Here is a 21,933-nt window from a genome sequence, read left to right as displayed (position 1 = left end):
TTCCAAGTGATATCTCTTTTGTGCGCAAGAGATCTAGCTTCCTTAGACAGCCAGGAAGCATAATTAGCTTTGATTCTAATCCGCCTGGAGGAGGCAAGAGATTATTTTAATTTTACATTTGTTAACCGGGTTAGTCTGTCTGGGTTCTTAGAAGCCCTTTTTCAGCAGAGACCCGCAGAGAAAAGCTCCAAAAAAAAAGTTTAAGTAAACAAATAGTAAGAACAAAGATAAACACAGATCACATTTTAAGCATACATACTTCTGAAGTAATTACATAACATGCAATAAAGGAATATATAGAATGGACAGAAATACAACATATATATATATATGGAAATTTTCATGTAGTATGGCAAGAAACTAAGCAGAAATATGGTTAAGACTAAGGTCAATACATTGCTGAACCAAGGTACTAGGCATGAAGTAAGTAAATATACAGATAAACTTGTGTGAACTTTGGAAGTTAATAAATAAATTAAAGAACAGTAATAAGGGATTATGGGAACAGAGTGTAACATGAGCTAACTAGTATGGAATATGACCGAAAAAAATGTGTTTGGTAGTAGTAAGAGAGAGAGCTAGAAGTGATACAGTTAGGTTATCCTTGAATGTTTCTTGGAGTATTAGTCCCCGAATGTTTCTTGGGTATTAGTTTAAAGCATGAACATATCCAATTTGATAGGTGTGGAAAAATACTGAAGTCAACATATTTTGTATTCTGTATTTAAAGGGTTAAGCAGAAAAATGTTCACTGCGTGCAAACTGAAATGTTCTGGAAAATGTTGATCACTGAGGAATGCAGGAGTTAATCTTAAACCACTGATAAGGAAGTTAATGGTGCAAGAATAACTGTGGTACTGGCTGGTAAAAACAAGTAATCAAACTATCAATTTTAATGAATGTTCTGTGTGCTACGTGTATGCGCAGGAGGGTCTATATAAGGAGAACTCAAAGTACAAGTAGCCAGACTGCTGGCATATTACTATCATGTAGCAGATCTCCATGCATGTAAAATTAAAGCTGTTTTACTTGCTTACAAGAACTTGGTGTGATTCTTCCAGAATATGTTAGAAGAGTAAAATCTTTCGACATAACTGGCGACAAAGAGAGGCTGAAAACCTGCGCAGGTGGAGAGAGATCAGGCTCTCCTCGAATGAAAGACCTCCAACTGAAACAGGTTGAAATTAGAGGCCAGTCACTCTTTCCAGATTCAATCCGTGAGGTGGCAGCGAAACAGGGCGGAGGAATCACAAAGGTAAGCAAAAGAAAAGCTATTTTTGTTGTTTCTGATTGGAATTTTTGTCTAAATTTTAAGGGACTAGTCAAGGGAGAAATTGAATTTTCTCAAAGTATAAGGGTATATGTGAATAGATTCCATATACAAGAGATCTCAGGAACAGGAATAGTTTCTCGTAAGAGAAATGGGAACAGAACCAAAGGCAAAACTGAAGATGAAAAGTTTATGTTTGATTTACACCCAAAGAATGTAAAGTATTTAGATAAATGGAAAAAGGAACTTGGGTTTAGTGGATGTTTAAATAAGTCAGAATGTCAAAATCTAGTAAGATTACTGCAAACAGGCAGGAAATAAGACAAGGAAGCAAAGAAGGTAGGGATTCCCCAGGCACAGAAATGGCTGGAGGAAGCAAATAAAAAACATAAGGAACGAAATTTGAAAAAAAGGGTGTGGTAATTCAAGTGAAAAAGATGTGTACTTTGTTCAAAAGGAAGATAATGAAACTTCCATAGTCAGTCGTAGTCACCAGAATCCTCGGCCCCTCCCATCCAGTATCCAGACCCTGCACAGGTTATTGAGGTGCACCAGGACCCACCGCAATACCAGGCTTCGTGAGTGTCCCCCACGCCACGTATTATATTACAGAGAGAGCCTGCCAACACTCTTGACTTACGAGCGGAAGTATTAGGAGAGAAGGGGACTGGAAAATTAAGGAGAAGGCAGAGCAGGAAGGAGAGGAATACCCACTGATAGAAGTGGCAAATCCTCAAGCAGGCGCAGAAGAGGGTCCTATATTATTCACCGACCGTGGACCCGTGATGATATCCGAAAAGCGGTAGAGGGATTCCCATCCAAAAGTAGATATGTAAATTCCGTACAGACGAGGGGCATGAGAATGAGTTATAGATTAAACGCTGTAGAATTTGAACAAGTAATAAGGCAAATCCTAGGACCTGATTGGCACCTTATTTATGAACTTGGGACCCCTGCTACCAGAGGAAGGGGAGCCTTGCCGCTTAACTCCGTAGAACCAGAATAAAGACTCTCCTAGATAAAATAGAAGAACATTGGAAGCCCAAAGCAGATTGGACTTGCATTAATCAATGCGTTCAATCAGATGACGAAACCATTGACAATTATCTACATCGTCTCACACAATGTTTTGATGCTCATAGTGGGTTGATTAAGGCAGAAAATCAGGCAAATGATTCGCCCTATGAACAGCAACTGAAAATGCATTCCTAAAGGGCTGCAAGACAGCCATTGGTAACTTTATACAAAAGCATATGATCACACACAGGACAGCTACAGCCCCTTATGGATTATGCTAGACATGCTGAGAAATACCTGAAGGAAAAAAAAATAAAAAGCCCAGACTTTACAGTTAGTGAAGATGGAACTTTAATGTTAGTGCAAGGTTCCGCAAATCGCCCAAGAGGGCGTGGCAGGGAAGAGGACGAGGACGGGAGGCATAAGTCATTCTGAGGATTTCGAGGGTAGGCAAAAGAGGGGAGTGTTTTAAGTGCGTAAGAAAGGACATTTCGCCAGAGATTGCAGAGGACCGAGAAACCGATGGTTGCTTCCGTGGTACCGCATGACTATATGATGGTCAAAAAGACGAGATGGAGATTATGAGGAACAAGAAGAAAGTAAGAATGGGGAAGTAGGTATAAGTGAAGATGATGGGTGGGGACAGGAAATGGCAGAAAATGAGAAATATCAAATGGTAAATCTAACAGCACTAGCATCAACTATGCAATTGGAATCCCAACCAGTGATCACATTGCAAGTTGAGGGCCGAGACATAGAATTTCTTTGTGACTCAGGGCTTCTAACGTTAGTCAGTACTGCCATATCATCCGATGTTACCTCAGATGAATATGTGCTTGTAAAAGCAGCAAATGGTCGATTTACAAAGAGCCATTGTCCAAACCTCTGTGGTTTACCGACCCAGAGACGAACCAAACCATACGGTTCCGAGTAATAATTTCAGAAATCTGCCCAGTACATTTACTAGGAAGAGATTTAATGCAAGTGTTCGTATAGCAGCCGTCCCAACCTCCACGGGATGGTGGCAAGGAGAATAGAACTGAATAGTGCAATGCTATTAGAGGGCAGGGAGATCTACATTACTGGTATAGTAATGATTTGATAGAGACAGGCCCCAGAGTGTAGTGACGACTCTTACAAATTTGGCATTAAGCAAATACGCATAACTAATCCGAAGGTGTCAGATCCATTACATTGCACAATGTATTACAGAAGATGTGCCGGACCTGATTTAGAATACGAAAAGAAATTTCTTAGTTTTAAAGTCACCAAACTAGTATTGCATAGCCTTTTGGGACACACTAGGTAATTCTGCAGTCACATGTAGCCTTACAAGGGATATGCAGCTGCTGTATAAGAATGAATTAACCACACATATTTCAGTCATGGAGGGTAAAGAAATGTCATGGTACCTCGTGGGTAAAAAAATAACTGAATGGGTAGGATGGACACCAGAACAGTTGGCAGGTAAGGGCATTCAGGTTCAAAACTTAACTGGGTTACACAAGCCAGAGCGACCGTGCACCTCAGGGAAGACAAACCGATACAATCCCCTGGGACATTATGACTATGTCTCCTTACCCCCATGGAAGAATCTCAATTGCAGATGATTCCAAACTCATTATGGTCGCAGGGTCAGCACGATATCGGACTGATTAGAACGGCAGGACAGGTGAAGATTACACCCAAGTCAGAATTTAGACCTCATAAACGGCAGTATCCCTTGAGCAGAAAGGCAGAGGAGGGCATTTTACCGTAAACACAGCACCTTTGAAAGCTGGGATATTAAATCTGTGCACAGACTCACCGTAATACGCCTTATTTCCAGTAAAAACGGATGGGACATGGAGGATGGTACAAGACTTACATGCAATAAATTCCGCTGTGGTACCTCGGGCCCCCATAGTCCCGGATCCGTCTATTCTGCTGAACGATATCCTTCCAACAGATCACTACTTTTCTGTAATTGATATCAGTAATGCCTTTTCTCTATTCCCTTGCAGGAAGATGGTAGATTTTGGTTTGCATTTACGCTTATGGGCAAGCGTTATACCTATACCAGGTTACCGCAGGGATACTGCGAAAGTCCGACCATCTTCTCACAAGAGATGTCCACCAATTTGGCTCAGTTCCAACCAGCCCAAGGGTGCCACCTACTACTGTACGTGGATGATATCCTCCTGGCCGAAGAACTCTGTAAGTCCGAGACTATTCGACTACTACACTTTCTGGCTCACGAAGGACATAAGGTAAATAAGTCTAAGTTACAATTTTGTAAATTAGAAGTACGTTACCTGGGTTATACTATCTCTGGGAAGGGTAGGCGATTAGATGACAGTAGAAAGAATGCTATTTTACAAGCCCCCATGCCAACTACAAAAAAGAAATGATGTCCTTTTTAGGCATTACGAACTTCTGTCGAAAGGATTCCCAACTACGCCGAAGAAGTGCACCCACTATCAGACTTAATTTTTGCAATACCGATGGCAAAAGATTTGCTGCACTGGACAGACAAGGCAGTACAGGCATTTACTAGGATCAAGCAACTGATAGCTGGGTCAGCAACATTGGGGTTTCCAGATTACAGTAAGATCTTTATACAGACTGTAAATTGCAAGCAGGGATTTATGACATCTGTTTTAATGCAAATGTATGGAGATAAGTTAAGACCATTGGCATTTTACTCTAGCAAATTGGACTCAGTAGCACGAGCATTACCACACTGTGTGCAAGCAGTAATTGCAGCCGCTTTGGCGGTACAAGCGTCTGCCACGCTGGTATTGTTCCATGATCTTACGTTAAAAGTCCCGCACTCTGTAGCAGTCATCCTTCTGCAGGACAAGTTAACATTTCTGTCACCTAGCAGACATTTATCTTGTATGACTACGCTGTTATCGCAGCCACACATGACAATTGAGAGATGCACTACCTTAAATCCAGCGACATTGCTACCTGTTGCTGAAGACGGTATTCCGCATGTATGCTTAGATCTCATACATTCTAAAGTTCTACCAAGACCGGATCTTAAAGATCAACCCTTACTACATGCGGACTGGACACTGTTTGTAGATGGGTCAGCACGCAAAACAGAAACAGGCACCACGCAGGTAGGGTATGCAGTTACTACTGCAACTCAGATAATAGAGGCAAGACCACTGAACTTATCCGCCAAGCAGCGGAACTGATTGCTGTGACAAGGGCATGTCTCCTTTCAGAGGACAGGAACGCTACTATCTATACGGATAGTCAATATGCTTTCTACGGTGCATGTGTTTGCTCAGCAATGGAAAAATAGGGGATGGTTACAACCTCGGGAAAGACATTATGCACAAAGACCTAATCCTTGAATTACTACAAGTCCAACGCCACGGGTTTGGCCATCTGTAAATGCGCTGCTCATACCCGTGCTAAGGACCCGTATCACTTGGTAATGCCCTAGCAGACAAAGCAGCCAAAGAGGCAGCTATGTCCAGTACCTTTTCACTTGAAACCACACCTACAGAATTACAACCAACAGATAAATTTGATTTGCAAACCTTACAAGTCATGCAGGAACTTAGCACAGTACAGGAAAAACAACGCTGGACTAGGTATGGTGTTAGGCAGAACAAAGGAATCTATGTGGGACCGGATAATAAATATGTTTTGCCTACTAATCTTTTTAGATATGCAGCACTAGTTGTGCATGGCCCTTCCCATCTGGGCCCTGCAGCTATGGTTAGAATTATCCACCTTACCTTTTGGACCAAGGGTTTCATTGCATATGCAAAACGCTTTGTCTATCCTGCATAGTATGTGCTAAATACCACGGGAGGGGTCAGAGTTGCTCGCATCATTTCCAACACCCCTATCCTTTTCATACAATATGTATGGACTTCATCGAATTGACCCCGCACAACTAAAGAAGTTTGTGTTAGTAATAGTAGATGCATTTACTAAGTGGGTTGAGGCTTTTCCGTGACACATCCGGATGCTCAATCAGTGGCTAAAATTTTGGTCAATCACATCGTTGGACTTCCTACACGCATCTACTCTGACAACGGCACGCATTTTGTCAATCAGATCATACAGAAACTGTCTACAGTTTTCCAAATTGAATTGAAACACCATTGTGCCTACCACCCACAGTCAGCAGGGTTGGTGGAACGCCATAACGGCATTCTAAAAGGCAAGTTGAGAAAACTCATGGCCGAGACACATCAGTCTTGGATTACCTGTCTACCTCTAGCCCTCCTTTCCATCCACCTCAAAAGGAGTCACCCCATTTGAGTTGTTGTATGGAGATTTATTACGCCCCGCAGTGGCAAAACTTGTTGCCGCGGAACGGTGAGGAGATAGCTGAGTACATGAGGAAAATGCTGACCAATACTAACAGCTGTTTAACGAATGATTGTTTTTCAGGTTCAAGAGACGACAAGATCACGGAAATCAGACCCGCGAGTGGGTCTGGATCAAAATAATAAACGCAAGAATTGGGCATCCCACCAGGTGCTAATCGAACTCCAACAGCAGTTCGGATTAAAGAAAGGTCCTCATGGATCCACCTAACCGATTGCAAAATCATAAAACATTTTAAGTTAAATAAAGACCTGAGTTCCCCTGAGGAACAAACAGACAGCAGCAATCATGAAGGACAATAATGAGAATAAGAGAAAATGGTTCTATTGCAATGTTTTATTGTTTATAACTATTGTGATTGTAATATTTCTGTTTTGGACATTTCTGTCTTTTAATGAAGCTAGCCATTCAAAAAGAGACAAACACACCAGCTGGCATCCAAACTTTAATACATATCAAGCGATTAAATATGCATATGCATCCTCAATGAATGTCTCAAATTGTTGGGTATGTACTGCAATACCTACTGTACACAGTGGCTTAATGTTAGGGACAGCCCCTCTGGGAATAAATGATACTTGGAATAGTTTGTTGTTTGAAACCACAGAAGTACCACTGAGAGACAAGGTGGCGCTGCCTCTTCTGGGCGCCCAAATGGAACAGTGTGTTTTCAAAAGATTGGGAAAGTTAAGGTGGGGCTGAGCCAATGTAATTTGACAATAGTTCATAATTGTACCCTAGAAGGGCAGTGTGAGACCAAGTTTGGAGCTATAAAAAGACATCAATGTAAATGATATTAGTTTTGTTGAAAAATGCTGTATGTATATGGCCTGTTATTTAAGGGCTAAAGCCAAAATGGAGTTATGAATTTGCAACCAATATTACCATCAAAACAAATGATTGTTATTTTATTTGTGGTAGGAAAGCATATAAATGGTTACCATATGGCTGGTCAGGAAGTTGTTTTGGGATATCTGATACCAGCTATCAGGCACGCAAATGCGCTGCCTCAAGGTATGCTCTCTTAATAAACCTATTAATCCCAGAGGTAACATTGATGCATCATGGATTTATCACCATGACTTGGCACACGCCAGCAGCAAAGGACTCTCACATATGGACCTAGGCGATGATGTAATTGCTTGGGCTGGTATTTTGCCAGCATATGGGACAGTAAAATCCATCTGGGAACTAAACTGTCAAAACTGTTAGAGACTCTGAGTAATGCGACATTTTCAGCGCTAGAATTGGTGACGACAGTAGTGTTGCAGAAATTTCACCCTAGCGGCGAAGGAGGTACTTGGCGCCTGATACGAGGAGTGCTGCTCGCTCATCCCTGATAACGGAAATAATTCAACAAGTTTCTGAACTGACTAAACCTGGTCCAAACCCTTGACTGACTTTTTCCAAAACCTGTTTGGAAACTGGGGTTCTGTGTTGATGAACATTTTAATTGCTGTATGTGTTGGTGCAATCATATTTTTGCTGCTTGGCTGCTGTTGCATACCATGTATCAAAATGATAATATCGAAGGTTATCTCTGCCAATGCTACAAAAGCATATTTCTCTGATTATGAGAAGGTATACAACGATCTGGGATTGTGTAAAATAAACAGTATACAAAATGTTGTAAGGGAAATGAAAAATACTGAAGTCAACATATTTTGTATTCTGTATTTAAAGGGTTAAGCAGAAAAATGTTCACTGCGTGCAAACTGAAATGTTCTGGAAAATGTTGATCACTGAGGAATGCAGGAGTTAATCTTAAACCACTGATAAGGAAGTTAATGGTGCAAGAATAACTGTGGTACTGGCTGGTAAAACAAGTAATCAAACTATCAATTTTAATGAATGTTCTGTGTGCTACATGTATGTAGGAAGGTCTATATAAGGAGAACTCAAAGTACAAGTAGCCAGACTGCTGGCATATTACTATCATGTAGCAGATCTCCATGCATGTAAAATTAAAGCTGTTTTACTTGCTTACAAGAACTTGGTGTGATTCTTCCAGAATATGTTAGAAGAGTAAAATCTTTCGACAATAGGAAAAAAGATTTAAGCTTAAGATTAAAGATCTTAAGCTTTAAGAGTTGAGGGTATCTAGGAAAATGTGATTAAATTTAAGCACTGCTTCATTGAGAGGGAGCTACCAGAGGAAGGACCAGTCAATGTTACAGTATGGAGTTAAATAAGTTAGTATTAAAATTAGAGAGTTTACGACAGTCTCGATAACAGTGTGATTTGGGTAGTGTCTTGGACTGAGGTGGGAAGACGATCACTTGAGTTTGGTAAGGTAGTTCGGCTGTGACAGAAAAGAAATCTTAGAATACCAAGAGAGATGCAGGTAAGTTTAGCAAAAATGAGAGCAAAGAGAGGAAGAAATCTTAGAATACCAAGAGAGATGCAGGTAAGTTTAGCAAAAATGAGAGCAAAGAGAGGAAGGAGGGGGCCAAGCAAGGCACAGAGATTTCCTGTATAATTCCTCAGGAAGTAGATACAATACAGAATTTACAAACTGGTGTACGGCAATAGGATAGAGTAGTGCAGCAGGGTCAGACGAGAGGGAAAGATCAGAGATAAACAGGGGGAGCACAGCAAACAGGGAGTTGTATGAGTGTAACTAGCTGGAAAAGGCAGGAAAGGGAAAGAGAGTGGATAGAGAATAGGGAGAGGCCAGGAGATGTACAAGAAACAGCGGACTGTTGGAGCAGCAGTACTGGTACGGCAGCAGCACCAATCCAGTGAAATTAGTAGGACATGTCACCTCACAGTAAGACGCTGTCCGGTTCGATTTTCAGCTAGAGCGTCTTCTGTGTGGAGACATGGGTGAATGGGCGTACCTTCGTTGAAGGTTGTGCGTCAGGGCTGGTAACTCGGCACGTAAAAATCAACTACCAATCATTAGCGGACCGGAGTTCCGCTGTGGCGACCCCTAACCGGGAAAAGCCGAAAGACACAACATACTTTTAGTAAAACTGACAGGAGATACGTTTAAGGCACTGAATTTCAGGTAGTTCCAGGCAGGGTAGGTCTGAGGGCTTGAAGGTGTAGATTACAGTTAACCTAAAAAAAAGAGAGGAGAGGGGTTAGGATACAGGGGGATAACAAGTATGAGTAAAAAGGCTGGAAAGAGTGGTGTGTATGGTGTAAGAGCTCTGTGAGAATGTGGTCTGAAAATGAGGGAATATGGGAGGGCCTCTGGAAGTGAAAGTGCAAGGGAGTGCATGCAGGTTGGCGTATGAGGGTAGAAATGAGGAGAGGAAGTGAGCAGTGAGGCTTAGGTACAACAGTGATTGCAGATACAGGGTATAGTTAACCGTGAAATTAAGAAAAGCAGCAAAATAATGTAAAACAGTAATCAATACACGTTCATATGCACATTTACGTCGAGCTAAGTGTCAAACGCACATAAAAGCAGCTATCAGATGTAGCGGTGTCAAACAATTTGTGCAGCTAGGCACAGGGAGTCTACTACAAACAAGTATGTAGCGGTCTCTAGAACCTATTCCTGCTCAAACAAATTTGCTCAGCACAATAGATTTTTGTGATCATCAGTCTTATAGCACTGTGGAGTTGCCCAAATGAGCTCCACAAGCCATAAAGATTGATCTCAAATGATACAACTCTACCACACCGCTATCCCATCTCCCTGCACTTATGTTTTTCCATCCTGTGTGAAACGTAAATGATTGTTCGTCAGTAACCAGCCACTCATCACCAAAGTGCCTGGCTCTAGGCTTCCATCCTACTTCTACTGCTCACGTAAGCCTCACCAATTCCTTGAAGGAAGCCTTCCATCCTTGGAACTGGTCTGTTACTGAAACAGTAAAGGCAGTCGCTCTGCAAGTAATTGGAGACAGTCATTAGCTTTAAGTCAAAATTCTGCAAAATCTTTTACAGCTGGGCATACTGTATGATCCAAGACCTAAGAAAGGTACAATCGTTTATGCTGCTTCTGTTGAAAAATGCAACCTTGAGACTGTGATGTATTGTGTGTTTAGTGCAGCGATGCCTGTGCTCTTAAATTCAGTCCAACGTCTCCTGCTACAATGCAGCGATGCCTGTGCTCTTAAATTCAGTCCAACGTCTACTGCTACAATAAGTAAGAACCTTGTGAGGTAGAAGTTTTGTCCTGTTTAGGAGACAGGTAGTGTGAGGCATTACTTCTTTTGTTGCCAACAATCGTTTCTTGTATTTAGGCTACCATTGAGATATTGCAATTAAATGAGTTACTGCAGTTGCTAATAGTGGTTTGTGCACAAAAAGGGGAGCAGGGAGAGAATGCTGGTTACGTTAAGTATTGGAAGAAATCGGTTGATACCTCATACTGTTTTTGCTAATAATATCAGCTGCGAGGGATAGTAATTAAGCTGTTTAAAAATGCCCTAACTAAATGGTACAGCTATCAGCATTAGGAATGGCAACATACGACAGGTAAAGTTTTATATGGGCACACAAATTACCTACTGCAGGACACCTGCATTTTACCCCTGACTATCTCAAGTCAGGTAACGAAGCTAAAGGACCTTTACAAACATAACCTGGGCACAAGGTAAACATACAAAAGTTGTAACAAAAAATACAATCAGAAAAACAGCAGCACACAATTATTGCTTGAACAGACTCGTTCACTATATTCATACAGAGTTGTTCCTCTACAAGAGCACCTTGGGTAATGGGCATTTAAAAATCAAACCAGATTTGTGTCCCTGAGACTCCCCCTTCACTGGAAGGGACGCCCTCTCTATGTCAGAGTACCTCATTAACCCCTTTTTAAGCGCAACCTGAATAACTGGATGGGGAACAGAAAATACACAACTGGGATTCCACCTGTGTCCCTGCTGGACAAGGGCGTCGGGTGCTGACATGTCAGAACATGGGCTAAATTCTTGGCTAGGCTTATAAGGGCCCCAGGGCCAATAGCCTAGTATGTTCTTACGATCTTATAATGGATTACTTCTAAAGCCTACCAGCTCAGTAGTAAAGAAATACAAAAAGTTATTTATCTTTAAAACTGCTCATGCTGTAACATTCTGCCTTAAAGATGGAAGGTTATTCATACTGTCGAATCACAATTTGAGAAAAGTTTTGTTCCAGAAAGTACAACACAAGCTCTGACCAGTATAAGCTATGTCATTCTGAGGTCACTATGATAGCTATCACAAGTAGAATAGGGAGAGAGCTACGGAAAAGCAGTAGTCCCTGCAATTAGTGCAGGAATGAGGAAGCAATTTTGGTACTTGCGTATTATCGCAACCACATTTCCCAGTTAGTGGTCACCACAGCAGATCACCTGTCCACTCATGATTGGCAGTGGAGTTTTACGGTGTCGAGTTGCCAGTCCGCCACCCAACCTTCCACAGAAGGCACACACACGCACGCACTCACACCTAGGACCAATTTAGAGAGTCCAATCCACCTACAGCATGTCTTTAGGATGTGGGAGGAAACCCACGCGACCACAGGGAGGACATGCAGACTCTGCACAGAAGGCACCCCAGCTGAGGATCGAACCGGAGAACCTCTTGGCTGTGAGGTGACGCTAACTGCTGCACTACCGTGGCCGCCCTACACAGAAATCGAAAGTTTGCTTCGGGTACACTTTTTATTTGTAACCAAGGTTTTTAAATCAATGTTTAAATGAACCGTTGCATTCTTAATGATTTCACACCATGAAGGTAGATGAGGACAGCTGATTCTGTTCTAGTTTTTAAAGAGGGAAAGTTGGGAGTACTGATGTTTTTGGCGGTATTGTAGTTTTCCAGTTCATGTACCTTTGCTAGGTAACCGAGTTTCATTTACAATGCTGCTATTTCATATGTAATTTAAGGTAATGGTTGCATTCTGTAAAAGTAGGAAAACTGAAGATAAGCAGGTGGTGTACACCGGAAAATAACAGATTTTGACAACAGTGTGAAGAGAAGAGGCCAGAGTTCAGTATTACTATTGTAAATATACTAAATAATTACGACAGAGACTTACTGTAATGCATTTTTTTTGTGAGTGTTTGATGGTATGTCCCTGACTAACTTGCCTTTGCTGAGGGATTCTGCTCAGGAACGCAGGAATTGAGATGCAGTGCAGCACTGTGCAGGTCGTTGAACAAGTGAAACACGCCCGAGAGGAGCCGAAGATTTGACCCTTGTTCCTCTTCAGGCCTCAATCCCAAAGTCACCCACTACTAATTAGCTGCTTAACACTCCCCTTTGAAGGTTGAGAAACACTTTTGCATAAACGTCTCCATTTCTGAAAGCTTTGGAAATGTGGTTGCAATAATAAGAAAGTACCGGAATTTTTGCTCTTTGCTTTCCTTGCTTTGTCTTTCTGCTACTCAAAGAGGCGTTTCTTATAGCTTTTGGAAGTAATGAACCAAAATACTATGGCCACTAACTGCGAACAGGTTTGGCTGGTAACCTGAACAGCCAAAACAAAGAGGGGAAGAGGATGATCTACCTTAGGCAGCAGAATACTTCTATGAACAGTCATCCTGGAATGTTCAGAGAAAAATTTGTTAATCCAGAATATCATCTTGAAATAGGACAGAAGCCACTCCCTGTGAAAACGAGAGTGAGCATAACGTTTAGATAAACTCTAAAGTACTTAGGTTGTACGGACTTAGCAGCCATCCCAACTCAAAGTTTAGAACACACAGTAATGATGAATGTACTGCTTCTTAACCGAACTGTACAACAGGATATAGGTAGAGGAAGGATTAGTTTGATTGCCAGATTGCTTCTTGTATGGCTATAATATCAGAATACAGAATAACAAGTAAAGGCAGGATCATAGGTTGTCAAAAAAAAATTAATTACCTATTAAGTTGTTTTCTATGATGTGCAAAATGACAGTGACACTTAAATCCAAGTGATACTGAAAAGCACTGCCCAAGTATGCACTAGTCTAAAGCTCTAATCAGACTTTGCCTTCGCTTAAGAGTAGCACAACTGTGAAAATTATATATCCTTGGGAATAGTCTGCTCAGTTTTTTGTGATATGTGGAGTCAGGTGCAGCATTATTTAGCAAAAGAACAGCAACACATTAACCGAAAGGGTTTTGAAATTTTCGGTGTATGTGCAGGCAATACAAAACGGGTACTGATCTACTGTGACTCGGGAATAAAAATGGAAACAAAAAAATGATTTGCCATTGTGTCAAATATAGACAATGTCACAGAGGTCTGCAAAGTCTTTTAAAAAGATTTCATTTACTTTATTTCCCACTTCTAGCATGCATTTTAGTTATAAATATATAAGGCAACAGTTATCTTTGCACAGACCCTTGCTTGACTCCGTGTCAAAAGCAGTTCTGCAGTTAAACAAGTTAAGTTTATGTGGAGCTTATGTTTTGCTATAGTCAACAGCCTGTGGATGTCTGATTTCATTAGTACGGTAGCAGCCAGAACGTCTATCTGAAGGGGCAAAAATACTCTTGAGGGTAACAGTAGTTAAATAACAAAACCGCAACAAAGTTGTAGTTCTAAAGCAATAGTATTTTATTAACAATTTCCCAAACCCCGTTTTATAGTGCTCAAGGTCAGCGCAATACTACAACCTATCACTGAACACAGTCCGAACTTTATTTTCTGAAAACATAAAAGAGAGCTGAACACCGTAGTTTAAAGTCTTCATTTACAGTGAAATCTTCATATACACATGTTGTTGTTACTGGTGTTCTGTACGAGTTCTTATACAGCACTGCAGTAAGCCAATTTCGGTCAGGTCCATGCTTTCTTGTATTTAAAACATTACAAATTACTAACTTAAGTAAAAGAGGGAAAACATAGAATAATTAAAAAAATAAAGGTATGACTGTGTTCTGTCCAAGTGCTGGAGGAGCATAGTGAGTGTCATTGTGTCAAAAGGTTAGCCTAACTCAAGAATTTGTCCAAGGCCCTGAAATTCCTACCAGACATTCCTGTTCTTCACATTCATAGAAATGTAAATCACAGAATGATATATATTGCCAATACCAAAATACCAGTGTAACAGCACTGCAGAGGGAAAAAGTTAACAGTCTTCAGACAGTTACTAAAAGAAAAAAAAAAGATTACACCATGATGTTAAGGGGTAGTGTTATTATAGACCTAATCATAGTCATACCCACTAATTAAACCATCTCAAACTAATGTAGTACATATAATTTCATTTGCTAAAAACAAACTGCTTCACAGACTTAACAGGCCACAAGGGCAATGGTAAACGCAGCACCTATGCACACTCAACTGGTATCTCTCCCCCCAGGAAACCAAAGCACCCACTGGATACCTCTCAACTGTCCCTGATTTCCAGATTTTGATTAAAATTTTAGCTCTGTCCCCTTTAATCCCTCCTAAAATTGGTGACTTTTGGATGAATGGTGGTGAATTACACAGTTAACAAATAATGAGAATTACAGCTATTGATTTCTTTTACTTCAATTTACATTTTCTTAATCTATCAACATTTCAAATTAATAGAACTAATACTTAAAAATATTTAAAACTAATACTTAAAGTCACAGTTTTTTGGGGGGTTTGTCCCAGATTCATTTGAGAACTACGGCCCACTGAAGACCCATGCATACATGAAAAGAATATGCAAACTATAAGCAGGACTACCAGTTCAGGCGTGAACCCCACACCCTGGCGCTGTGAAGGCTCGTTGTGGTTTAATACCCATGGTGACATAAAGGTCTCCCATAGTTATTTACGCTTTACTTGTTTTTCTACAATTAACGGCGTATCTTCTGTAAAATAAAGCCCATAAACGTCTTTACAGTCAGTGCTCTCCACCTCCACTCCGCAGTAAAAGCGGGACCTTTTAAAACACTAAACAAGCAATTACGGCACCACAGTTGTGACAGGCGCAGAATTTCTCTACGGACTGCCTGGGAAGGGTGGGCTCAGGGGCGCGGATTCACTGGACCACAGATGGGATACACACACACTCCTTTTCAATGCAAGAATGGTACATTTCATGTTACTATAGTAGGGTTAGCCATGCGTAAGCAGAATCGATGTAGCCCACCTCATTTCCACCTCGTAAGCAGACCTCTAAAAGGCAATCTCAAAACGTTCATGTCAGGCATCCAAGGAACAAAGCTGAGCTTCTCGTGTGTGCTCAGCTACCCCACCTGTTACAAATCTTTAAGGGCTCCCCAACTGTCGCACTCCTTTAAGGGTACCGATTTCGAATTTCCAAGTTCTTGTCACTGCTAGATCAGATCCGTCAGCTTTCATGCACGCACCGTGGTCTACTAAGCAAGTAGTTGAGATCATGAGATGGATTAGATCATCATAATGTAAAGATTTGTCAGCAGTACTTGGGAGTGCTTAACGGTTTAAATAGTGTCTCAGAAATCATACGATGCACATTATTATTTAAGGGGTTTACAAGCCATCCGGACTATTCATCGTGCATAACACAGCACGCATCGTGACTGCTTACAACGTTGTGCTGGAAACCTCAGACTTTTTAAAGTTATTCAGAGGGAAAACGCAACAACTGTACCACTTGTTACAATTCCTTTAAGTTATAGAAGGCTGCACCAATTCATTCACCCACCTTGTATATACAACAAATAGAAAGAAAAGCCTAAGGTGAATACGAGCTGGCTCGAAATCTTTTGCTTTTACTTTACTAAAGTTAAAATATAGAACGTACACTTAACGACCCATGTGCGCTGTAACTCTGCACAACTGCACGTCTAAACAAAGTCAGTGCCCACATTTATGCTAACATCCTCTCCTTACTTATTCTTACCTGCCAAGTTGACCCCAGGTTCCACTTCAGGAGAACGCCCTTCTGTCCAGAGCCGCTGAAGACACGGATATATTCCAGGAAAGGTGTTTGTACCTCCTTTTGCGTTTTCAACCCAACTCTTACACTGTCAATTTGTCAACAAATGCTCATGCACCCTAATCAAACGGTACTACGGGAGTGCTTAAACAAGTCCCTGTTCTCTCAGTGCGGACAAGCCCCTGTCAGGCTTTGGATTGGATAGTCACGCCCTCTAGTGAATTCACAAAAGGTTTAGGAGGAGTCAAGTGGTAGGGAGCGTCTCCAAACTGACAGCATGCCATAACTTGCAGCACCGCAGAATTTTACAAAGTCCTCTGCGTCGGCAAATCAGCAGTACAGCTTTCAATTAAAATCTCACGCTCCTCCCTGTGTGAGACAGGGCGGAGCTGTACGACCATTGTACCAGGAGACAGTAGTACTTATAAATCTCCATAAAACCACTTAATTTCCTCTGATAAGCTAAAGAACCGTGGTAGGTATGTTGGCTATTTCATCTTGGTTGCGACATTTTAGGAATGGCTCTTTGCTTTAGGGGGAAAAACACTGATATTTTTACTGATAACGTTTGTGTCGTTTATGTTTCAGGTAACTGTTTTTAGCAACTATTTAAAGACAAGACTCTCAACCAATCAGGGACACTTTTAAAATATCAGTGCTTTTAACCTGAGATGTTGACAGATTAAGATAATATGAAATCATATGCATTTTCTGAAGTAAAAGATGCCTGTTTATTAAGTGTAATTCATTGTATTTTCTGTAAGAATCACCAGTTTTATGAGGGATTAAGAGGGACTGAGCTAAAAACTGAGTCAAAGTATGGGACGTCCCAGAACATCAGGGACAGTTTTGTAGGGTTACTTACCACCTGCCCCTCTTTAAGTGTGACTGTCTCTAATTGTTGTGTCGTCGTCTCCTGCGATAAAACATGAACAATGGCAAATATCCTGAGATTTTAGGACAAAAATTGTTTCTTACATTTCCTCTAATAGTTACATAAAAAGGTTATTTTGCTAATGTTATATGAAACAGGAAAAAAAAGACTGAAATTCTACAAGTGGAAGATTTTATTTTCACAAAACATGAATTCCAGTCCTGTGCACAGCTTGTTGATATGGTTTAGCCTGCAAAATATTATGTTACCATAAAAATGTTAAACTGATGGCACTGAAATAAGGCTGTTTTACAAGAGAGATTGGATGACATTTGAAGGTAAGGACTGATATATGAGTTGGTCTAATCAGAATACAGTTTAATGTGCAGAGAATTACATCTGTGCACGTCAGAAGACTTGGCTGTTGTATACCACACAGTTTAAGGTCAAGGATCATCCTTAAAAGAAAAGTTGGGAGTATAAATGCACACATTTTTTTCTCATTCTCCAGGGAGTGTGCATGTCAATATTTACATGTCTGTCTGTATGTTGTGGAGATAACAGAGGTGGATTAATTGTACCTTGGACACTGAGCTCTTCAGTCCATCCCCCAGCCCACCCGCAAACTAGACATTTATGACCATTTAATAACATCTCTTCTCTTGAATTGACATTCCTTATCGTTTTAAACGCCTTCCTTATCATTTTAAATTTATACTTATTTATCTATTTTATGTATAACTTTCTTATCTATTTTAAGTTATATTTATTGTTTGATAAAGCAAAATTTAAGAGTGTTTTGAAAACTTTGGAGCAAGGAATGAAACGCAATTACTTAAACAATAACAACAAGTATTCCACATTTCAAAACATTTCAAGCATAAAAGGCTGCCAAACCAATACTACTGTAATCTGCCAGTATAGATAGGGTGAGATGAATAGGGTTACCACCTTTGAATCCTTCCATTTCTTAACCAATAAGCCACACCCCTGCATAATGCAAATATACACCTTGCCTGAGGGTAGCCACACTCCTTTTAGCAAACCACACATGGAAGCTCAGTTTTTAAATGTCAGATATACAGTGACTGCATGGGCAGCGTAGATATGAAGTCCTGGGAGAAGTCTTCCATGGCAACCCCATGTCACCCTAGCACACCTTGTGTTTTCTCCAATCTTGCCTCCTCATACTATACAGAGTATTTTAGTTTTGTTTTTTTTCTCACTGTGTCTTACTTGTCAAGACTTTTCCAACATCACTTTAATGCATCCTAACTGGCCAGAACTGTATTGCAATAACTGTGGAGGAAAGAATTTAGTTAAGCTGGAGATCTGGAGACCATTAGACCCCCAGAAGCTAAGTAATTCTAAATGCTGTCAATTGCATTTTGGAGCTTTTTCAGCAACCTTTGTACCAATGATGGCCTGAACAAAAAAAAAAAAAAAACTAAGTAAAGAAACTTTTTTCTTTCAAGGAAGAAATAAGTTATGTTCAAGGCTGATGACACAGCAGTTGCCAATAAACTGAGTAGTAGTTACCCATAAACTGAGAATAAAATGCTTGTGAGGTGCATAAATCCTATCTGGGATGATTGTCTTCCTTCCTACCCCTCAAAGTCCCTTTCTGCGTACCCCTCTTGTGTTAAATTGGGATAAAAGTGAAAGTATGAATGTCCCTAGTAATATATTTCTAGTTGCATTTATATAGCATTCCTCCTCACCCCAACTCCAAAAGGTAGGCATTTTCTGCATACCCATATGAAGTCAAACTAGGTTGAAAGTGAAAGAACAAATAAGAGTATAACAAAATATTTCAGTTTTATATATGCAGCGCACTTCTTTCCTTCTATTCCCAAATGATTGCCATCTATATATGCATCTGAATTCAATTGTAAAATAATTAAAAAATAAATAAAACTCCATAAAATCATGCCAAACTGTTTCACCTACACAATACAATGGCTATAGGCAAGCTACATTGACCTACTGTGCATGTCTGAGATGTGAATATGAGGAAAGTTAAGGAAATAATGATCCCCAGCCAAAACACAATTAATTGTGTATTTTTCTGCATAATCTGAAGTTTTATTGTGAATAAAATTAAAGAAATAATGGCAACAGTAGCCCCTGCTCCCACACAAACTATAGTGCTCTCTGTGTCCACCTCTGAGCAGGGTCAGTTTTAGACTAGATACTTGCTGTGCCATTGTAATAATGAATACATCCTACCCAGACCACCAAAGATAGCCACTTACTGTGTACAATGCTGATGTTTAACTGTAATGGAAAATAAAAAAAACTTATGGTCATGTTGTTGCTCTTGTACAACCCCCTTCTGTCTCTCTCTCTCTCTCTCTCACACACTCACTCACACACACACACACACACACACACACACACACACACACACACACACGAATCCAAGCATAACAGCAGGAATGGCTGTTTTTATACAGAATTTGAAGTTCAATAGGAAATCCCAGTGAAACAGTAAACACTTTTAGGAAATATCCCCCCAGAATGTGTTAGCTCTCAGAATGATTCAAAATACTTTTCAAGTACTCACCATAACTGGATTTCCTGACAACAGACAGAGACTTTGATTTCTTGACTGTCAGGAAAAATTCTTGACTGGTGGCATCCCTAGAGATGAGCAATAAGGGCAGTAAATACTGATGTGTGCCAATTCTTGTCTTAATACTTTAAGGACCTTTTTGCCTAGTTTAATCAATGGGTTGAATGGCAAGACCTAAGATTCAATACATTGAATTGTTCAACTCCGAATGGACTATGCTGCCTAGTTTGGTAAGTTAAAAAAGAGAAGCATAGCTCTGTTAAATGGTACTTACACACAGCCTGCCATACTAGGCAGTACGGTATACAGTATAGTACAGTATAGGTTTAAATGTTGATGGAAATGTGAACAGGTATCCATGTTGCAGTGAGACTTGCATCTTTCTTGTCATGGTAGAGCTGTACTGTGCCAGTGTATAAGTTCTGTCCAGCACTGCCAATTCTGTGCTAAATCGCGTTGTTCAAATATAGGTATAGGACTGTTTAATTCTATTACTGTTTGTATGAATGCAGGCTTCAGATGGATTGTACAAGTAGTTCAACATGCTAAGGCATTACCTTTCAGATTGTATGTGGGTTTGCTTCTTATCCTTGGTTGAATGTTGTTCTGTCACTGGTAATTTGTGGTGTGTGTTTGTTGTAGTTTTGAGTACAATACATACCAGCTGCATTTTTTTTTCATTTTATATGTACATCTCTCCCACACCCTCTTTTTTGCTATCCTTTGTATTACATGCATTTATTTTGTTTTCTGTTTTTTCTCCATTTATTTTACAGTTCTGTGCAGCATCATCTAGACCTGTACCCATCACTCCAGCAATAGTTGTCAGTCCCCACATATGCCTCAGCCCTACTCCATCTGCAGAACAGACTTCTACACCTCATACCTCAGCCTCAGGGGACATATTAGACAGGCCTGCACTGGAAGTTGGGGCTGTTGACCCCACCACTTACAGTGGCAGTGGAGTGGACACTTTTGTGACCCACCAGCAGCTGACCCACTTATGAAGATGTTAACTGACAGAAAGACAGATACCTGCATCTGCCATCTTGAGAAGCTCCTCCAGTGGCTCGTTCATTTGCATCCCTGTCCTGTGCTGGCTCCACCATCAGAGCCAGAGCTCAGTGGTGGGAGACCCAGGGTGGTATTTAAGCTGTCATTGGTTTACAGCTGGCTGGAATGTCAGTTGTTCAACCCTCTGCTATCCCTTATCATGGTGTTTCCCCAGCCATTTGTGTCTATGCCTACTTGTGCTCATTATCCAATCTTCCCAAACACCATTGTCTAAACCTCTGAAGGTAACAGTTGAGAGGTATTCCTCTTCTTCATATAAATAAAAAAAAAAATACATAGGGTGTAATAGGAAACACTGAATACACCCAAGGTCGACACACTAAACATTGAAATCTTTAAGTTGGAAACTCAAATGTGACAAGCAACTACACATGTGCCAAGAAACTACATCTGTACATGCAAAAACCAAAAAATGTAAAACATTTTTTCCAGGGTGACAAGCTCCCCCTGCATCCCCCACACCCTCTGCTAATTATATATGCTAACTCTGACATCGCACAAACATGAGATAAGGGCATATTCCCCAAGCCTGTGTATTGTTCAGTCTCGAACACCTGTTGATCAGCTGTTTAGATGATCATAAAAGTTAAGTAAAGAGCTGTCAACCAAACATGCATTTGATCATAAGGAGTGAATCCATATATACGTACATATATGTAAATTGTAAAGGACTCCTGACACAAAAGAAAAAAGTCCCAATCTCCATCCCGGTCATTTCGTAGGCTTTCACCTTATGTTCTACCCTCTGCTTGCTTCACTTTTTCTTATTTTCCATCCTTTAATCTGGTCAAAAAAAGATACTAGTATACTGGCCATTAAAGGTTTCTACATGCCTTCTCATTCTTGCCACACAAAGCCTCTGAGAGGTGTGTACACTCTTAACATTCACTGCTTTTTCTCATCTTTGTCGGAAGCCACACTTCAGTAGTACGTGCTCTTACTGCAGATCCTGCTGCAGCCAAGAGCAGGTTATTTAATAAGTTCCCATACTCACTTCAATTTCCCATG

The 21,933-nt window shown here is 40.6% G+C and overlaps 1 protein-coding gene across 1 annotated transcript in view; it reads right to left on the bottom strand.

Moving 5' to 3' along the window:
* The window catches only part of LOC122792892 (MOB kinase activator 3B), a 714,758-nt gene extending 698,067 nt beyond the window's left edge, over window positions 1-16,691 (bottom strand). The window contains exon 1 of the mRNA XM_044060451.1: window positions 16,367-16,691. The gene's annotated coding sequence lies outside the window, so the exon portion shown is untranslated. The remainder of the gene's footprint in view (window positions 1-16,366) is intronic.
* Between the last annotated feature and the right edge of the window lie 5,242 nt (window positions 16,692-21,933).

This window comes from Protopterus annectens, chromosome 2.part0 (assembly GCF_019279795.1).
Source record: "Protopterus annectens isolate FY-2018-M chromosome 2.part0, PAN1.0, whole genome shotgun sequence".
Classification (NCBI taxonomy): domain Eukaryota; kingdom Metazoa; phylum Chordata; order Ceratodontiformes; family Protopteridae; genus Protopterus; species Protopterus annectens.
This window is presented reverse-complemented; position numbering and strand designations above follow the sequence as displayed.